General features: G+C 44.2%; 1 pseudogene; it reads right to left on the bottom strand.

Moving 5' to 3' along the window:
* The window catches only part of LOC138520428 (proto-oncogene Mas-like), a 34,707-nt pseudogene extending 22,259 nt beyond the window's left edge, over window positions 1-12,448 (bottom strand).
* Window positions 12,449-18,563: the final 6,115 nt, after the last annotated feature.

Raw genomic sequence — 18,563 nt, 5'->3', positions numbered from 1 at the left:
CCTGTTCCCATATATATACATTGCGTTTGTGGGTTATGAAATCGAAAAAGAATATATTGATAAATGTCATTATTCAAAAAACTATACACTCATATCAATATCGACATTATTACAAGGGATAGAACACCTACAATATCAATTAATCCATTCGGTTACCTACACACTACCGCAAGGCCTAAAGCTAAATCTGGACACATGACTCACCGGTGGCGGAATGTGGACGAATAGAGTGGGAATAGGGTTTTCGAGCAATTTCCGTGTCGCTCGCCATTTATTCTTCTTTGTTACCCAAGATGTTGTGTACATGTCCAAGGAAAAGTGCCGGCTGCAGATGCGGTATCAATCACCCCTCTTGTCCTGTAAGACTTGTTGGACTCTACTTTCCAGCTCATCCAGTGGATATCCGCAATGTCTGACCCATTCTCTTATTCGATCAACAGTTTTCGGGAATACATGCATTGTAGTGCCTTCAGATTTCGCATGGGTCTTCGAAGGGCAACCGCTAATCGAACAGGCAGGCATTGTTGATAAATCTGAAAAGTAAATATCGACATTATTATACAATCTTCAAGAATAAAGATTTGATACAAAAGTAAATGAATCATACAATGATCAATGCAAGGTTTGTTTTGGTCGCAGGAACTATACCAGTTCATTATGTGCGGCTTAGTATTTGCATAAGTTGCAGAAATGTATAAATGATGTTACTAAAATCTGAACATGTGACTCGTCCCTTGGATGTTCTGTCTTGCACGAGAAGGAAACATGCTTACATTATAGACTGGACCCCCGAAGGATGCAATTCGATGACAATAGACACAGATGAACATTTATAGATCTATTGATAGCAAAGCAATGGAAACTCAAGTCAATAGCAATGAGACCAACGAACATAGCACTATTGTGTACTCTACTCGCAAATAGATAGAAATTTAAAAATCTGTGAAATATGACTAGAATACATGGCCTTACCTTGACCAACAAACAGTTGGATTCAGCAAGCAGAGCAGTATGTTGCAGGAGAATAGGTGGGTGGCCACAGGTAGCACACTGATGGGTTTGCTCTAAGCGGTCACAGAAGTTCACGGATAGCACGACGACGAGCAGATTAGCGTAGATCTCAGTGGTTGCCAGGTAGCACATTCAGGAGTTGACTTGCAAAGCACAAAGATGTTCTCATAAAACATATCAAGTGGTTTATAAAGTATTAGAAACAGGGGTGTGTTTTTGAATGAATGACGTATGTATGTCGTGGTATTAGGGGGGCGGCCTGCTTCAAGGGGATGCCTGGCTGGAGACACGGGTCTGAGGAGGCCATGTGAGCAATGGCCCCTTGGCGTGGGATACCTTTTGAAGTGTACATGCTGTTTGGCACCTTGGCCTTTCGCGCCCGTGACAGCCCCCCATGCCAGCGCTTTGGCATTCAATGCAATCACTATAAACCATAAATTGCACCCGGTTACATTTATTACATCAGGGCACGCTTTACCCTGTTTGAAAAATCAGGATTTGTACACAGTTCTGAATTGCGGATTTAGAGAAGTGTTCAGATCCGAGTTCCAGGTGTTGGGCTAAGCTACTGTAGATCTAGATTGTTTTTTAAAGAAAACCAGAATCTACGCTTGGATAGTGAGGATAATGATGGGATTTACAATTCCTGCTTGAAAGGGTTTTTATTTTTAAGTAAAAGGCAGCTCATCTGTATGAAAACTTGCAAGCATATTGGTATTCTCAAACTTCATTTGTGAATTGACCGGGAGCCAGTGTAATTTCTCATTCTGAGATATAGATTTCCTGAACATGTTTTTGTGTGCCAGTCTATCAGGTTTGGGGTGAACAAAGGTCAATCTCGGCTTCTTGGTCTGTAGATAGGAGCAATCCTTGCTGTAAACTACCCTGCAGCTGCTGTAATTAAACCAACATATGCTGATCCCGTCAAGAGTGGGCACTCACTTTAAGGAGAAAAAGCAAACAACATATTAAATATAAAAAATAATCTGGATCCTACCTGAGCTCTGGAAACCAGAGGCAGTGAGGGATCTGTTTGAAACGATGGAAAGGAGGGGAGCTGTGACACACATTGTCCCTGTCTCAGACTGCTTTTGCATTTCCCTGACACCACATGACAGGAAGAAGGATACAAATCCAATCTTCAGTTACAAAGCTCCAACCTTTACTACCTTAAAAGATAGATAAGATCAACAGTGGCAGACATCGTTGAATGGGCTGCTCTAAACTGCCTACCTTTAAACAAGCTTCTCATAAGACCATACTGGCCAATCCAAGCAAGTGGCTGAAAAAAGCCAGGGACCTATTTTGAAACAACACCCCAAACCCCCTTGAATGCCATAGCAAGAGCCATGTACCGTGTTGCTAAGGAGGACATGAAATACTGGTTCTGAAAGCCATATACTCATTGACCAGATATGCATGCCACCTGGGCAATTTACCAAAACTCATCTAGACTATCAGTCTCAGTACCTGTACCTAACATCTTCTGGAAAATGCACACATTTTAAAACAACACATGTTTCTTTGTATGTTTACTATGTTCCAACAAAGAAAGCTTTTCAACTATCCACAACTCATAATTGTTGGCTTTGCCAATAAAAGTGAGGCTTTTTCTAATAGCATACACTGCAAACCAAGCCCTTTCTATGGACCTCTAATGTTGGTAGCTAATGCACAGTGAGATTACATGATTTGTCCTTGATCACACACTTTGAGTAAATGGTGAACTTGAGGTTTTAGCCCAGTCTGCAATTTTGGTACTAGGCAGAATAGCTTCCAAGATAAGTGTTAATGAGAGCCTAAACAAATCTTCTGTGGGTTTTACAGCTGTAGTATGGAGAATTAAAGTCACCAGTGAAAGAGAATGCATAATAATGTCACCTGCTTGTGTCCAGTTTCTTTGTTTGTACTTGCACTGCAAAGCAAAAATAAAGCCAAATTGCAAAAGGGCTTCGAAATTAGTCTCCGAAAGCTGACTGGGAACAACTGATCCAGCACTCTCAAAGCACCTATGCCAATGCCAGCCGTCCAATTTCCCAAGCACAGGAAATGGCACTGAGTGTCCATTTGGTGCAGCCATGTGCAGAAGGAAGACATTGAAAGCACTCATTAGAACTCCTCTGCAAGGAGCTGGCCACTCCTGCTGCAGTCTCTACTTCTCCTGTCCCCACTCCGGCCCTCTGCATGGAACTGGCTTCTCATTTCATCACTAAAACTCAGGATATCCTGTCCACCCTCTCCTCCTCTCCATCTCCTGGCCCTCCTGTGGCCGCCTCTCTTCCTACCTTATCCTCCTTTCCATTGTTCACCCCTGATGACGTTTCTAGACAAGTCCGATCTATGAAAGTCTCATCAAAACAGGTTTTTCCCTATTCTTCTAAAACCCTCAAGGACCACATTAACACCCTCACTCCAGTCTTGGCCAATACTGCAATCACTCTTTCACCACTGGAACCTCCCCCTCCCCTCTGATGCACTTTCTTGTGCGCCCGCTTCTTAAGAAACCTGCTGATCCCTCCTGTCCGGCCAACTATCGCCTGATCCCCATTACACCTTTCCTGGGCAGACTCCTGGAAATGCTGGCCATCTCCCAGCTTAACTTTCACACTGAATCTGTTGGTTGTCTCCATGACCATCAGTCTGGCTTCAGAATGGCCAGAAGCCTGGAAACTGCTCTACTGAACATCTGTGAAGACCTGCTCTCAAACCTCAATTCTAACCTTTTCTTCTGTCCTCATTCTCCTCAATCTTTCCTCTGCTTTCAATATGGTCAACCATGCCATCCTGCTCAACCGGCTCAGTGATAACCTGGGTATCACTGATCAGGCCCTGGCCTGGCTGACCTCCTTTCTCACTGATCGACCCTCCCAGGTTCAACTGGGGTCCTTTCTCTCCTCCATCTCTCTCTCTACCTAAGGTATTCCCTAGGGGTCTCATTTTTCTCCCTGGCTTTTCAACCAATACCTGGCATCTCCTGCCCACTGCCTAACCACCCTCTGTTCCAACTTACGCTATGCGGATGACACTCAGCTCTCCTTCAGGCTCCCCTCAGCCACCTCTACTCCTTCTCTCATTCCAGACTGTCTTTGTGCAATCCAGGAGTGGTGTGCCACCAATGATCTCTGCCTTAATGCCACTAAGACTGAGATCCTCCTCATCGTAAACACCAGCTCCCTCCTTTCCTCTCACTCACTGGCTGCCCACCCTGGGCCCTGTTCCTTCTCCTACATGTGAGGCTAAGAACCTCAGGGTCATCTTTGACGCCAGACTCTCCTTCTCCCCTGCACTTCCTCAGAGGTATTCTTTCCTTCCTTACTTTCCCCCAGAAGCTCATTGTCTCCAGAGCTCTGGTTCTCTCTAGGCTGGACTACTGCAACAGCCTCTTTCTAAATCTTTCTGCCTCTACAACTCATCCAGAACAGGACTTCAACACTTGTCCTTGGCCTCAAGCCCAGGGATGGTATGTCTCCAGCTCTGAAATCTCTTCACTGGCTTCCAGTGGCGGCAAGGATGAAGTTCAAGACCCTTTGCATTGTCCACAAGGCTTTCTGGGGCCTGGGACCATACCTCCTCCAGCTCTCTCTTCCTAAATAACTGCCTTCTCGAGCACTCCACTCTTCCACCTCCAACTCTCTGAGGGTCAGTCGCTTTTCCAAGCAAAGAGTTGGGGCAGATCTCTTTCTTCAGCTGGCGCCTCCCTCTGGAACAGCCTCACTGCCTCTCTCAAACTTGAACAGAACAATCTCCGGTTCCGGAAGCAACTCAAGACCTTTCTCTTTCCTTCTGCCTTCTCTCTTCCTTTCCCTTGCTGATCAACTGCCTGTTCCATGCACTGGTTACCTGGTCACCCTCTGAATTCGGGCCCAGGTCCCTGCCTGTCCAGCTGCAATCCTGCACTGCTTCTTGGCTCCCCTGCACTTGTGGTCTGTATCTGTAACCCTGCAGTCCCTCTCTTGCACTTATTTGCCACCCGCTGGATGCACTTATGACTACCCGCACTTGCCACCTTTGGCTCCAGTCTTGTTTTTCTCCTTTGTCCCACACTTCTCCATCCTCCCCCTACCCTCAGCACTTTTCCCCTCCCCCCTTCCCTGCTCTTGCGCGATCTCAATGACACAAGGCCTAGCAAGATTATTGTTTTGTCCTCCTTTTTGTTTCCCCATCCTTGTCTAGTCACGCCTAGAAACACGTGTGTACAGGCGCGTTATAAATGCCATATCATATCTGACTGTACACACACTTTCATTCCTTTGGGAGTTAGGTTTCAAACCACCTTTAAGCTACAGACAACACATAATTGTTACATCATTATTGTACTTTGCGATCCCTTTCTGGGTTTTGGGCATCAATTCTTTATTTCTGCAGCACACGATGGCTCATCATTCTCACATATTAATAGTTATTATCTTCAGAGGCATTCATTGCAATGCGTTATCAGGTGTGTGCATCGTGTAGCACAGACTAGTTAATAAGAGTGAGTACCAAAGAAATTGTGTGGTGTTCACCATTCATTACAACCACAAGAGTTCTACAGAGGCAGACTGTAGTCAATTACAAGTTTACCCTATCAGCTGTGCCACCACATATGCACTACCAAGTTTTCAACTTCTTTCTTCTTTGCCGTCACAATTTTAATATGTGTGAATTTTGAAAACTGCTCACAAATCCCATACCTGAAGGTTCACATGTCTCACTTTTGACCTTTACAGGGTGGACACATAAGTGATATTACATAGGGTACGTGATTAGTTATCAATATCCACAAGGGAGATCAATTCAAACGTACATCACAAATTCAATTTCATCTGGCTACTCCAGTGCTTCTATAAAGTGCTGCATAGAATAGGAAACAGTAGCCCACAGACTCTAGCAAAACATGGAGGACTGTGCACTACATGAAAATCACATGAGAAAGCCAACGAGATAGATAAGCATTTACAGATTCCAATCGCATTCACATAGTTCTGCATGTTAAGGTGTCCGCTGAAGAGATGGGCTTGTAGCCTGCGGGTTGTAAGCTCTGATCCTAGTAAAATAGCTAAGCTGGCTAATGCATTTGCTGTAGAAATACTCTCAATCACCTGGCCACCCTGAATGATTGCACAGCGGGACGCTCAGAAGCTTATTCCAGGCCGGCTGCTAGGAGGATGTAGGAAGGGGTGTCCGAGGATTTGGAGCCCTTGATGGGGAGACTGATGGTATGGCTGTTGTTGATAAAGAACTATTTGATAACCTCATACTTCTACCAGCGTTCTGGTACTTCTGAGTGTGGTGTGGGGTTTGTGCAGGATTTGACTGCTGTTAGAAGCTGCTTTAATGGGAGTGGTGTAATAAGTAGCTTTGGCTTTGGATATCAGGGTCAGCCATTTGGTGAGTCTAAATTTTTATTATCACAAAAACAAGTATAGAAGCGGAAACAAGGCTAATGGTGAACAATTAATCATATATAAAGTCAATTAAAGGCAGAACATATTAAACAACTCATCAGTAATTAGCAGGATACATCATACAGAAAAGAGAAAGCTGAGGAAAAAGAGAGAAGGAGAAAAAGAGAGGAAAAGAAAAAATACTAAAAGCCAGCACTGAAATCAACATTCATAACAAACCATACAGCAGACATAGGAATTCATCAAGTCCATGGCAGGAAGATACAGGCGAGTAAACATAACATCACGTAACCTCAGTAGGGACACACAGGTTTTGAGGCAAAGTTTGAAGTTAACCATACACATCAAGAAAATAGCTCCAAATGTCCCAAAATTTGTCTAGTTCATTTTTTTGTTTGTAAATGGCTTTTTCATACGTTGAAACTGTAAGAAGCTCTTCCACCCAATCATCAATATTAAAGGAAGAATTCGATTTCCAGGACCTCAGTACAAACTTCTTAGCAACCATGCATGCACGTAGCAGCCAAACTTTCTTACCAGAATGCCTTGACAGACAGAAGGATCTCTGGGTCATGGCGCTTGTGCCAGCATTTCTCAAAAGTGTTTGTTGATATAGGGCTCTTGAGTATATGAGGGTCAAGGTGTTTTTTTGGTTCTGGCATGGCGCAGTTTTTCTGGAGCAAAAGTATCTGGCAACTTCTTTGACGTTTGACTAAAGGTTCCTAACAGCAAGGTGATGTTCGCAAACATGAGAAAGCTGGAGAAAGTGCAATCCTGCTCCTGCACTGGAATGTTTTTGAAGGAGCAACATGGAGCCATGGGCCATTTATCCCAATTCTTGTGGGCTGTCAGTGAGCTGATGAGGAGAACGGGAAGAGCCAGGTCATGTGACCTGCTTTTTACAGTGTCTCCTGCTGGAAGCAGGACACAATAGGAACAAACAGTAATTGTACTCCTTTTCTGAGTCGGGCCTTCATTTCGGACACCCAGATGAGAAGCATCCTCTGATCTAAGAATTAAGAAAGAAAAGAAAGAAGCAGGGCGAAGCAGGAGGTTAAGTTAGGGGTCACATGACCTATATCCACTTGCACCAACTGAGCAACTACAAAAAAAGTGTCTGGAAGGCAACTTAAGTAGGGCAAGAAAGGAGCAGGCTTAAGAAAAAGTATGCCAAAAATGAGGCACCATAAGACAAGTAGTGATTAGCAGGTGGGTGGGGCAGAGGTCACATGAATTAGATCCACATACAAAACCCGGGGACCCAGAACACCAAAGGGACACAGCGACAGAAAGTGCATCAGCTCCTTTACCCACTGCCATGGGACTGAAGTAAGAACCTGGACACGAGTAGCCCTTGCTGCCTGCATTTTGGTCATCTTGGACCTTTACAGCCTCAGCACACTCACCCAGCTCCCACGATGCTTGCAGCCAGCTCTTTCTACCCCCCCTCCCCCTGCCCACCCTTGCCACATCCCACTGGTGTTCCCCAGGTCACGAGTCCCGGAACATGGAAGGAACATGGCAACAGAGAGCGCATCAGCTCCTTTCCCCACTGCCACAAGACCGAGGTAGAACCTGGGCATGAGTAGCCATATCTGCCAGCATTTTGCCCATCCTGGGCCTTTCCAGCCTCAGTTCCTTCACCACGCTCCCAGGCTGCTTGCAGCCAGCTCCTTCTTTCCTCCTCTCCCTGCCCGCCCTTGCCGCATCTCATTGGACATGACCCGGTACATTATATTTGAAGTTCTCCTCCAGGGCAGCAGGCAAGGGGCGTCATCCATCCCAGTGTGCCTGTTCGTCTAGTGCCCCGGCCTTGCAGGATGTCATGCAAGCCATCTACAGCCACTTCCAAGTATGAGATACCTTCACTGAACCGTGCCTCTGTTTGCATTTTATCACACTTGCATTTTTAAGGCATATGTTTCCCATTTAGATTGTTGTCTCAATCATGCCACTTTATTTCATCACACTTGCATTTTGAATGCCTAGTTTTCCCATTTAGATTGCTGTTTCAGTCATGCCACTTCCTGTATTTTGCCACACTTGGATTGTGCCTTGTGTCGGCTCCTAACCTAGATTACATTACACATAGCCTGACACATTTGACATGCACACTATCTGACTACGCCCTACACTAAACATACATCACCCTCTGTCTAGCAACACAACCCATAAAGCACAGCTGAATCTCACGAAAAATGTGGTTCACTTGTTGACATGACCCGACTCGCTTGACAATTTGACGCAGCACCCGTCTAACACCTTATAATATGTGTTGCTGTTAGGTACCCAGCCATACCCTACCAATCTTCAATCAGGCCCTAAATGCTCACATGCATTTTACCACTCCTCTCACTACCTCTAAACTCAGACTACTATCGTTCAACAGGCGTTCATTCTCACAGTGCTTCAAGGCCATATCAATGGCAGTAGGCACTATACAAATACCAAACAACATAACTTGAATATCTTTAAAAGAAAATAGGCTGGAAAGCAGTCTAAGTAGGGAAAGAAAGGGGCAGGGTTGAGGAAAAAGAGGTGGTCTTATATTACAATAAAAGCAAGATAGGAGAGAGCCTTTCGGAAATAGAAATGGAAGAACAAATGGAAAAACAAGCGTACCAAAGGATGCTGAAAGATTAAAACGCTAAGCGACATTCATCTGTGTGTCCAAGAACATCATTCCAAAGTTCCTGCAGAACTATGTTAGTACTGTTGCCTGAGAAGAGTTGGGTCAAGCAATTGCGATTATACTAAGTCTTTGGAGTATTCTTATCTCTCATTTTTTTAGGCTTTTATTTAAATATAGAAGTAACTTTCAAGCTATAGCTTCAAGTGTGATATAAGTCATCATTGTTTTCCTTTAGTAGTGCTTATGGTCAGGATTGAAGATACAGCCTGTTGGCGCAGAGTGAGGAACGGAACACTAACTTTGAAGGAGCCCCTGAAGTCTTGCTTACTAACATTCTATGATTGCTGAGCACTTGAGCTCCTGTTGCTCCTTTTTGTCATGATGCCCCTAGGTGCCCATTGGTGCAGACACGGGTGGTCTGTATGGTAACAGTGGAAGCACCCAAAATTGTCTGCTGCTCTTACAACCTCCGAGTTGGGAGCATGCAAGGTCGACACCATTCAGCTTCCTGTTCTGGAATCTCTTATGGCAAGGCTACATAGATGAGCGAGGAACACCATGCCTAGGTACCCTATCTGCCCTTGTTACCACATTGTTTTCCTGCTTTATCTGTGTTCCTACCAATTCCTTCTTGTTCCTCCATGTCATGATTTCCTTCCTTAGCCCACTGTCAGTTCCTCAAATCCATTTCCCCAGCTGTGTTTTCTTGCTTGAACTTCCACTCCTGACTTCAAGATCTTGACAGAGGTTTTTTATTGCCCCTTTTGGCTGGTCCTCTGTATTTGGATTTCCACTCCAGACACCATCCACACTGTGGTTATGCAGCACAGGCAGGATGAAGTCAGGAGAGGATCATTTCTATCTATAGGATTTGCGTCTGTGCCAAAAACATCAGGCGAGCCACACCGCTGTAACCTCAATACGGCACCAGAGGCATCAGGTGAGTCAGGTCGCTGACAGTTTGCAATCTCACCAAATCTCTTTTGGCATGGACTAGATGCAGTATCTTATCTGGACCACTCAGGACCTAACCAAGGAGGTCAACACTTTAAAGGCTGTATAAAAGGATGATTGGTCCCCTAAAAAGCTCAGGACATGTTGGGATACCTGTGCAATGCACTTTCCCTTTAAGCCTCTTCTTTGTAACCTTGATGGTGCTAACATTGGATTTCTGATTTCACATCTTTTTGGAAGTGCACTGTCTCAGGCTATCTCTCTAGCAACCTGTGAGGATCCAGTACTCATCAATTATGGAGGTTTTGTTATAGCCTTTAAGGGTATGTTTGATTGCCCAGACATCTGCTATGCTGCACAGGTGTCTTTACCCGATTTCATACAAGGAGCACAAGATCTTCTAACCTACACAACAAGATTCAAGCAATTTTCTAAAGAAACAGGCTGGACAGAAGGGACATGTTTCACGCTCTATTGGAGTGGCCGACAAAATGAGCATCAAGATGAGATGAACTTGCCAGGGTTCCCTGGCCTGTATCCTTTTCAGCCTTGGTATCCGTAGTCATGCAAATCACATCATCCAGTATGTCTTTATATTTGTGTTCTAATAGTTCTTCCCTATTGCTGTTATAAGCTCTTTTTGTAGAATGGTTCACCCGTCTTGCAGGGTAGCCTCGTTCATGTAACTTGGTGATCAACTTAGTGGCTTCCACTTCGTAGGCTTCTTTGGTACTGCTGTTACATTTAAGTCTTAAAAATTGACCAAATGGAAGGTCAACCTTAACATGTCTGGCATGGTGACTTCCATACTGGAGTAATGCATTCTTGCCTGTCTCTTTCGTATAGGGTTTGACACACAATGACTCCTGGGAATGGTATATGGTAATATATAAATAGTTCACTGTCTTGTTGCGCAGTGCGGACGTGAATTTGAGGTATCTAATTCTGTACGTTCAACCACCGGAAATCATTGGCTATGGTTACCGTCCCAGCCAAAAGTATAAAATGTTGTCTACATATCTAAACCATCGTACCATGTTGGTTTTTAAAAGGGTTCAGATCAGAGCATACCACTGTCTCTTCAAACATATTGACATGAAGGTTGGCCAGGTTGGGGCGAGGGGCATGGCTGCCCCATCCCAGTACCTTCTATTTGCAAATAAAATTGACCATCAAATTGAAAGAAACTGTTCATGAAAGCTAGCTCCTTGCAGCACAAAATGAATGAATTGCTTACAGGATGATCGTCTGACCTCCTTAATAGATGTTCTTCCACCACTAAGTGGGTAAATGCACATCTTGTTAAAATATGAACAGCTTGACAGTCACCGGATCCAATTTTGTCAGAAGAAGCTCAGCTTTTCATCTTTCCTAGGTCAAAAAATACATGGTATATAATTTATTGACATGCCATTTTCGGCCTTTCATAATTAATTTTTATTTTAATAATCAGGGTGCTTTAAAAAAAAATGATATAGGTACATTAAAAGCTGTACTTTCTTTCTCTCTCCCAGGGCTTCAAGCTTGTTTTATGTTTCAATCAAACAATTCTTTGGGATGTTTAGGGCCAACTGAGGCTATTGAGGAATTTGGATCTAGGGCTTACGCTCGCTCTCGACTACCCCGGCCTTTCCCTCCTTCCTAGCCCAGACATCCCTAATCCCGGTTAGTACTAGTGACACCTGTCTGTCTGTTTTCTGATTTAGGCTGCAGATGATTTCCCTAAATAATGGCTATCCCTCTCCTAGACACACTTAGTATTCTAAGCAAGTTTTGGAATGGCGCCTTCTTCCACACAGGCTCACCTGCTCCCCATGCACACATGCTCTCACTTGATCCTCTACTACCCCAGTGTCCCAATAATTTTCCTCCCACCAGCCTATACCTCTCTGATCTCACACTCTGCCTTTGCACCTCCATGCTTTGATGTTACTTCTCTTTCTACTTCTCAATTCCTCCACTCACTAATATCACTACCTCATTACTGTCTCTGTTGTTACCTTCTCCTTCCTTCTTCCTACTAGCCCACCTCCTCATCACCACCACTTCTCTGCCACTAGTACCACCTCTCCGTTCTTACCACCATTTCCACCTCTCACTATGACTAATCTCCCTCTACTGCTACCACTTTCACTTCAATTACCTCTTCTCCTCTAGTACCACTTTTCTACTACTATTGCTTCTCCACTCTCTCTACTCTCACTAACATGCTCTATTACTGCTGCTACCACTGACAACTAACACTTCTCACTCCCACTACTACTCCAACATTACCACCACTCAAACTACTACTACCACCACCTCCAGCTACTACCACTACTACCAATACTGTCTCACTACTCATACTCCACTGTTACTACACTCCTCACACCCACACACAAACACTCCACAGACCCTTTACTCCATTAAACTCTACACTCCTTCTGCACTCACCTCCTCTGGTCTCTCGAATGTCCTCCTCCATCTCCTGTCCTTGGGCCAACTACAACCCACACTAACTCTCTGCAAGTGCACCTTTAAATATCCCACCTCTCTCTCACGATTGGCCAACGTACACTTCCAATCACGTTCCAGTCTCCAGAAGTTCTTGGGGAAGCCTTATAAGGGCTCATGAGCCCTGCCCCCTTTTTACACGGCTCACTGTGTTCCCAATCAAAGGGAAAATCTGGGGCCTAGAGGAAGCCTCTTTGTGTGTGGGCTCTAGAAGTGGTCTACTGTGGAGCCGTGCTATTGTTTACACCGCTGTGCCTGTGCCATTTTTTCACTCCTTACCAGCAAGGAGCAAAACACCCCTCCTGCCAGTGCAACATCCCAAGGGCTGCTGTGACGCTGGGCTGGCTGGTGTGTCCTGGGCACTCCAACCTCTTGTTGTGGCACCATGGGCCGCCTGCTTTCTCCTGACGTCCCTCCACGGTGGTTCCCTCTGTGGCTCCATCCCCACAGAACTTGCTGCTGGCTGCTGGCTGCTGGTCCACCTCCTGGGCATCTCGTTGCAGTGCTACCGCAACTTCCACAGTTAAGGATGGGTTGAGAGGTGGCCTGCTCGCACGCTCTCCAGCAGCTACAGAGTTGTTAGGGGTCGAGCTCCCTCCCAGGTGTTAGGGGTCGGGCTCCCTTCCACCCTTGACCGGGCCTGGAGACAGGCCCCATCACAGTGTGCATACCAAGGTGCAGTTTTATATCACGTTTCAGTCTCAAAAAATATAAAGACTCAATATAGAGGCATGTGTTGTCCCCTGTGTCCAATATATATTTGAATTCTAACTAGGAAAGAGGACATGCACAGTTCTGTGCAGCAACTTATTTTATGTTTCAGCTATTAGGTGGCGCTTGTGCCACCTTTAAGCCAAAACTATTGCATTAGAGTACAGATTGGGAATTATGGCAAATGAGCAATTTCAGTAATTTGTCTTACAACAGGGCTTATTAAGAAAAACTGGAAGAAAGCGTTTCCCAAATCCTTGTCTGACCTGATGTCTGCATTCAAGAGAAGTAGGAACATCAAGAATATGATTGTCAGAAATTATATTGCAAAAAATAAAATTACAGGTAACAAACAGAGCTGTCATGATTCCTGCACCTCATGTCCCCAGCCCTCCAAGATGTCAGGCTGGAGCCAGGCCACAATCACCTACATGGCCCTCAAGGGCCTCTCCATCCCTCCAAAGACCCACTTGGAGTCAGACTTGGCGCTTGTGGCACCAGACTCACTCACTCCCATAGGATAACATTGGGGATTGGACTTGTAGTGCATTGATGGGGACAAGATGGATGCCCCCTCATATTTCGGTTCCCAGAACTGCATGTGCGGTCTAGTCTTTTGGGTGTGGGTCAGCCCAGAGACACCTGGGATACCCAGAGACTATTTAAGCCACACCCAGGCTGAGAAACATGCTTTGCCTTTTCTGCACCTGCAGCATGACACTCACCGTGTTCGGATCGGTCTCCAGTAGGCCTGCATCTTTCTTCTGCGCTCAGCTCCTGCAAGAACAAGAACACTGTTAGGAACAGCCTTACCTTGCGGTGCTTCTGCCCATCATTCATCGCTCCTTCTGTTCTGCGGGCATCTTCGGCGGTGTCATTCCCATCCCGGCACGCCGCTTCCTAAGGAAAAGGGAAAAGAACAGAAAAAAGGCATTAGTAAGCATTCTGCAAATCTTCGCTTATTTTTAAATACTGTACGAGCTTCAAACGCTTACCTGAATCCCAGCCGCTCTGGGGGAACTCTGTCTCCGGAACTTCTCATCCATCTGCAAGAGGGAAAAGACACTCCAGGTTAGTGTGGAAACATCTAGAGGCGCCGGATACCGCGCTTACCCACTGCATTTGTTCTTCATAACCGGCATCCACGCTGAAAACATTGCGGCACCTAAAAGACACAGAAAAAGAACTCAGTTCAATACAAATACGAAAGGGGTGAATCGTGCATTGCGCTCTCACTCACCTTCAGCGCTACTCATCTCAGCAGCACGCCGCCATCCCCGGACGCCGGCCATCATCTAAGGAAGGAAAGGAACGAAGTTAGGGAACTGTTCAAAAGACTCATTATACTTACCTGTCGGACTCTTGCCAGTGAAGTAACTAGGCAGCAACGAGCCTGCATCAATCAACTCGCCCCTGCGCTGAAAGCAGGACGGAGAGCACACTATCCAAGAAAACAAGGTGAGCTGTGGATCAAAGGGAAGGGTTGGACCCCGGGGAAGAAGGGGTTCAAGCACACAGAGACAATAGGGAGTTAAACTCTACCAATCCTGTGTTTCAGGCCCAGTCTCCAGTCGAATAGCCTCCAGGGAAGGGTTCGAGGTCGTAAGAGGTCAGAACAGGCTGAGTGACGTCTCCGTGGATACCAGGTGAGCGTTACAAGAGCACTCTATGGGGACTCTCCCCTATGGTTGGCCATTACCCTTGCAGTACCTGTGTAAAGTGTGCCTTCACCAGGACCCTGTCAATTGTGGCCTAGAATTAGAGTGGATCATAACTGAGCATACAAATTGTTACACAGACAATGTGATATATCTCATAATATGCCTATGTGGTCGCCATTACTTTGGAAGGACCAACAGAAAGCATAAAACCCACCTTATTGAACACAGAAGTTGCATTAATAATAGAATCCAACAAGTTCCACTGGTAAAATATGATATGGAATGTGAACACTCCTTTATAGATTTGAAATGGGTTATTCTAAAAAAGGTGAAAGGGAATTCCCGAGGAGATCTACAGGATATTATTGAATTTGGAACAAACATGGAAATTTCAGACTAAAAGCCACATTGTAGGGCTTAATGAGTATCTGGAGTGGCACAATGGGACATAGGCAATCAAATATCATGTCACAACTTCTCTGCCAATAATTGTGTTTGTGGGAAACATTTATTTATAAAATCTATGGGATGTTATTCATTATGTTGTTGTGGATTGTGATTAATTGACACCTTTAAACTTAAATAATATTGCAATGAATTGGTCGGATCATATTGTTTATGGAATTCTGGATTCAAGCAGATGTGTATATGTTGACTGGTGTTTAAGAGTTTGATTTTTCAGAACTTGTAATCTCCCAGCATTTAAGGAGCTGGTTATAGATCAACAGTGTGCAGTGAGCAAGATGTTATGTTTTAATGTCAACTTGCATCCCCCTTCTGTCCCCATTCTCTGTCATGCACTTGCACTATCTGACAAGTCGTTAGGCATAGTACGGTAGTTTATTGATTGCATGCTCTTTTCTTTCTCCCCCTCGTCCCTTCTCTCATTCCTTCCTGTCATGCACTTGCACTAGTAGAAATGCCTCTGGCTTAGTATGCTAATTATTTTTGTTAGATAATTTGGAAACTTCAAGGCCTAAGAATGACGTCTTTACTCCCTTGTTCTCATCCACCCTTGAAGCGCTTTGAAGCACTTTACTTGTGTTTAAGCACTTTACAAATAAACAATTACAATATAGAATCAGCTTCAAGCTTGACAAGGTTTAATCAAGTAAACACATATAGAACATTGTTTTTCAGAAGTGTTTTTTACATTGTCCATGAAATCTATCATTCATCAAGACATGGGTATGCCAGTTACGTGAGAAGATGCTGAACTTCATGACCTATTTGCGGTAGGGTTGTAAATTTGAGTTGCAGCATCTTTACCATTTCGATACACATGATGATGTAATTACTTCACGTTACGTTGCATATAGATAGCGGCAGCCATTTTTGAGGCTGCTTGCACAGAATGCCAGTATTGGAGGCTGCAGTAAGCTGTGATCCGTGACACAGGTAAGCAAGGATGGAGAGAATGCCAAGAGAGGTTACTTTGTTAGTTTCAGTGAGTTGGAACTGATAATTAAGAGGGACTATTATTCTGTCTGCATTTTTTGTGTCTCCCGCTGTAGGGTTTAAAACACTTAAAATTTGAAGATTCATATGTAGAAAAGTTGAATACCAACTCAAGCCCGAGTGTTAGGTTGAACACTGTGTGCATACCATTAAAGGTAAGCCCTTTATGACTCTGCAAGTGCGCTCATTCATAAAGAAGTCTACAGGACTATACAACTAACAGTGGTTCTTGGTGGGTTCCTTTTACATAGTACCAAGTTGGTGATTGATTTACCAGACACACTCATATAAGCGATGGTGGGGATTCAACACTTAGCATTTACTTCACTAAGATTTAGGGGTGTGGATATGATCATTTTAGACCTTTTATGAGATTACGGTTGGTACTCTCTGCCTTTATAGGTATCCCTGGTAAGAGTTTGAAGGACACGCTTTTCCAGTACACATGTCGAAGTTCTCTAAGCAACAACAAGCTTTTAACTTTCTTTCGATAATTGTGGCCCCCTGATGAATGTCTGGCAGTGAAGGGCTTTTGGTACAGAAACATGTATAGGGAAATATAGGAGTGGAGATATAGGTACTTATACTGTACTACACTCAAGGTCTGGCAACATCTGATGAAGGGTACTATTGCTGGTCTCAGTGTTCTTTACATTTGTATTTTAATTACAATATATGTATTTTTTTGTATTGATGTATGTGTACTGTGTAATAGGGTTTTGATAAATTATGGTGTATTTTATATGAACTGCATAATAAAGATATGTTTTACACTTTCTTTAATGTCACTACTCTGGAGGCCCATTATTTCAGCACTTTTCTGCAGTGCTTGTAAACCAGGGTGAGGCGAGTGAACATTAAGTAAGCCTTTCTTTTTTTGATATTGTATTAACATTAACCCACTTGTCCATTTTGCCAGATCAATAGATGAAACTGACTATTTAATTTCTTAAACTATTAAAAGCAGCTGCAAAAACATTCTTATACATTTTTTCTTAAGGTTTGAATACTTGAACAAGCCATGCCTCAGAACAGGTTTCACACTAACCACCGCAGTAGGCACATTCACCCACCAAACAGACATTCCAAAAGAACTTCAAGGGAAAAGGTGAGAGTGATACTTGACACATTGTATGGCGCGCACCTCAATAACAGATTGGTCTGTTGTCATTTTTAAGAAATGTTGCCATTATTGCCAAACCAAATTAATTTCATAGGAGCAAGAAAGGTAAAACGCTAGTTTAGGCACACCTAGCATTAAGGTGGCTCTTCTCAATCCATATCAGCCATTTAAAGGCATGGGTCAGTCATAGAATCCTGCCAGATAATAGGAATCCTATTCATTTTGTCAGATGAGACTTGCAACTGACTTTTTCCAGTACCTCCTACCCTTTCACAGATACCTGTTATTAAATCTCCCCAATTTATCTTTGCCTCTGGGCTACCATACAGCAACATTATAGATATCTTGCTCCCTTAGACAATAATCAGACCCCCCAGCTCATAGCAATTTACGACTTCTGAAAATACAGTGAAATCCCAAGGCAGTTTTTTGAAAACCTGCTGTTTGATGCCGCAAAACGTTCAGTTTCATGACATGATATCCTGGAGGGCCTGAATAATGAAGTTTAATTAATTCCCATTTATGATATGATATGTTATTTATAATGCACTTAACACCCAGAGGTTTCTAAGCGAGGACCCAAGGATCGAACCCGTCTTGCTCCATGTTGTCTTGCTGCCAAGGCAAGCATGTTGCCTCTGAGCTATGTAGATCTACGAACACCAGCCTTGAAGGTTGATATCAGCCTGGTGGCCATGAATGGTACAGCTCATTTGGAATTGGTTAGCTAGATGGATTGAAGAGAGGGGACCACATTCCAACAAAGCTGAGGTTTAAAACTCACAGGGACCATCCAAGAGAACAGCCCAACATTAGCACTTTGAATGAAAAGTTCGAATTGTGCACTTGAAAGAATCTCTGAAGGGGAAATTGCCTCGCGACCCATTTTCCTTTAATTGCTTTCTAGTGGGCAGCCTTTATTTGACAACATTGTTGAAATCACAGCTCCAAGGAACACAACAGACTTACAGTGCAACTGACAGCATGGCAGGCTGACACACATACTTTAAAATCCGACAGGCCCCTACGAAAGAGATCAATTCCGAATGTATTGTCTATCAACCGGACAACCAGACTCCGCTCTAACAATACGTACAGTCTGGACTAAATCCGAGTAGGTGTCAACTCTACCC

This window comes from Ambystoma mexicanum, chromosome 13 (assembly GCF_040938575.1).
Source record: "Ambystoma mexicanum isolate Mex_15411 chromosome 13, UKY_AmexF1_1, whole genome shotgun sequence".
Classification (NCBI taxonomy): Eukaryota; Metazoa; Chordata; class Amphibia; order Caudata; family Ambystomatidae; genus Ambystoma; species Ambystoma mexicanum.
This window is presented reverse-complemented; position numbering and strand designations above follow the sequence as displayed.